The 2,673-nt window shown below is 50.2% G+C and overlaps 1 protein-coding gene across 1 annotated transcript in view; it reads right to left on the bottom strand.

Moving 5' to 3' along the window:
* Window positions 1-2,561: 2,561 nt before the first annotated feature.
* The window catches only part of TBC1D21 (TBC1 domain family member 21), a gene marked incomplete at its 5' end in the record, with an annotated part of 7,811 nt that continues 7,699 nt past the window's right edge, over window positions 2,562-2,673 (bottom strand). The window contains one exon of the mRNA XM_074329188.1: window positions 2,562-2,673. This exon is cut by the window's right edge and continues 591 nt beyond it.

Genomic DNA, 2,673 nt, shown 5'->3' with positions numbered 1-2,673 from the left:
CATCAGCACCATCACCACTGACATCACCACGGTCACCACTGACATCACCATCATCATCAGTGACATCACCACCATCACCACTGACATCACCACCATCATCACTGACATCACCATGGTCACCCCTGACATCACCATCATCACCACTGACATCACCACCATCACCGCTGACATCACCATCATCATCAGTGACATCACCACCATCACCGCTGACATCACCATCATCATCAGTGACATCACCATCATCAGTGACATCACCACCATCACCACTGACATCACCACCATCACCACTGACATCACCACCATCACCACTGACATCACCATCACCACTGACATCACTGTCACCACTGACATCACTGTCATCACTGACATCACTGCCGTCACCACTGACATCACCACGGTCACCACTGACATCATCACCATCATAGTGACATCACCACCATCATCACAGACATCACCACCATAATCGCTGACATCACTGCCATCATCATCACCACAACCATCATCATTGACATTACCGCCACCACCGATTGTCATCTTCTCTCCTAGAGTCATGTTTCTGTCCTTAAGAGCACAAAAGGAAATTTGCAATTACTCATTCTTTAATGTAATTATCTGGTCCCCACTCAACTCTAAGTGTCATGGAAACAGGGATTATGTCTCTCTTTTCCCCCACTGTTGAATTTTCAGTGCCTGGACACCGGGCAGCTCACAGTAAGGACTTAATAACTGTGCACTGATTTAACATATTATTTAGACCAGCACAGTCCCTACACCAAAGGGAACTTAGGCTGTTGGATTTCAATGCTTCCCATAGTTCTAACTCCAGACTGGGCCTAGAAAAAAACAGCACTGGGTGATAGAAATGATAAGCTAAATGAAGAGAAGCCTGTGCGGGCTCCATGACCTGCACAGTGGTGTGGGGAAGGCTGCCCAGGGCTGGGAGTGCTGCAAACGAGCTCAGAGAAGCCTGGCTCTCCTAAGACCTTTACATCCCTCACTACATCACCTGGAATTTATCTGAACCTCGATCAAGTTGGTGTCAAGACTCAATCCAGTTCATCTTTAAGACCAGCAGAGGTTTTCAAACGTGCTCCCAGCAGACCAGAGGCTCCTTGAGGCACCACAGGGAATGATGTGAGATTGAGAAAGGGTCCGGAGGGCTCACAGAGAGGCGGGCTCTGGGCTCCCCACCCACCCTTTAACCATTGGGCTCCTGGGAAAGGCTTACAATGGGGCATCAGTCATTGTAAAACAGTTTGAAAACTGTTGGACTAGAAGGCGAGTGCTTGAGTTTTTTAGTTTTGGAATCGATGTTTGGCATTGTGTATAGGTCCCAACCAAAACCCACAGCGCCAAAAGCAGCATTAGGAACTGCATGTCTGATGTTTCTTTTCTTCTCAAGGCCACGTTAGCTCACCAGGATGTCTTTTACTCTGGTTCTTTGGTAGAATAAAAAGTTTTGTTCTTGGAGCGCTGTATTCCATGCAAGAACCCTTATTTAAATAAACTGTCTTGGGAACATAAACCTGAGGAGAAGCGCAGTATATGAATTTACCCATGTGTCTTCCTGCCCAATGAACGCTGCCTCTTTATCCAGGCAGAAAAGACCCTGGTGGGGGGAACAGGCCCCACTTTTTAGCAACACCCCCCTATGGAGGAGACACAGCATCCAAGAGACTCAGAGCCAGCCGTGGATGGGAGATGGTCATCTGAGGGGAAGGAGACCAGACATAATTGGTGACATGGGGCCTTTTGAGCAGAAGGGCGGAGCAGTTATGCCTCATCTCCAAGTTCCAGGGCCCACAGCAAAACCAATGGATCCCTCATGCTCATCTATCAGCCCCCTCTGAACAGTTATAGCCACTGGGCAGGGCTGTGTGTGTGTGTGTGTGTGTGTGTGTGTATACGCAGGTGAACACACTTGCCAAGCAGCTATGGGGGCATATGGCCAGCCCCAGCCTCTTCTGGCCAATCTTTGTGTCTGCCCTCAGGTACCCCTTAGGACATGGGCAGACTGGGCAGGCGGCCTGAGCTTCTGCCAGGGAGAGACTAAAGTGCCCGGACAGGAAAAAGATGGCACTCTTTGGAGAGACTGAGTAAGATTGGAAGAGGTAGTTAAGTTTGAGGAGACATTTTCAGGCTGAGAAATGAAGGTGCAATTGTGAGGGAAGCTTTGAAACCAGAAGAGGAATGGTCTGCTAGCCAGAGATGTGGGCTGCGTGTTTCCACAGACTGCTGGGAGCCCTGGAGAAACAATATAATGTGTTACTGGAGTGTTGGGACCCAGGGGAGGAAGGGGGAGCAAAGCCCAGGGGTCAGACCCTCCTCTCAGGACTGAATCCAATGAGCAAGGCTCGGAGACATGTTCAGCTTCTTCCACAGGAGGCAGGAGAGCTCCCCAGTCGGTTACACCCTTAACCATTTGCTTCCGGGTGCAGAACCACCGCAGCCCTGGATAACCCTGTCACAGAAGAGTTGCGGACCGCACAATCTCCTCCACAATCTTCTCCCAGTGGGTACCCTCTCACCAGCCCTTGCATCTCTCTTTACCCACCAGGACTCTCTTCGTATTATACAGTCCTATGTCTGCCCCCAGCACCCCCGGGACACACACTGCCCACCACAAACAGCGACTCCAGAGGCTGCTGGTTTTGCAGCTGTATTCCCTACGCC

The sequence above is a fragment of the Rhinolophus sinicus genome, linkage group LG03, assembly GCF_036562045.2.
Source record: "Rhinolophus sinicus isolate RSC01 linkage group LG03, ASM3656204v1, whole genome shotgun sequence".
Classification (NCBI taxonomy): Eukaryota; Metazoa; Chordata; class Mammalia; order Chiroptera; family Rhinolophidae; genus Rhinolophus; species Rhinolophus sinicus.
This window is presented reverse-complemented; position numbering and strand designations above follow the sequence as displayed.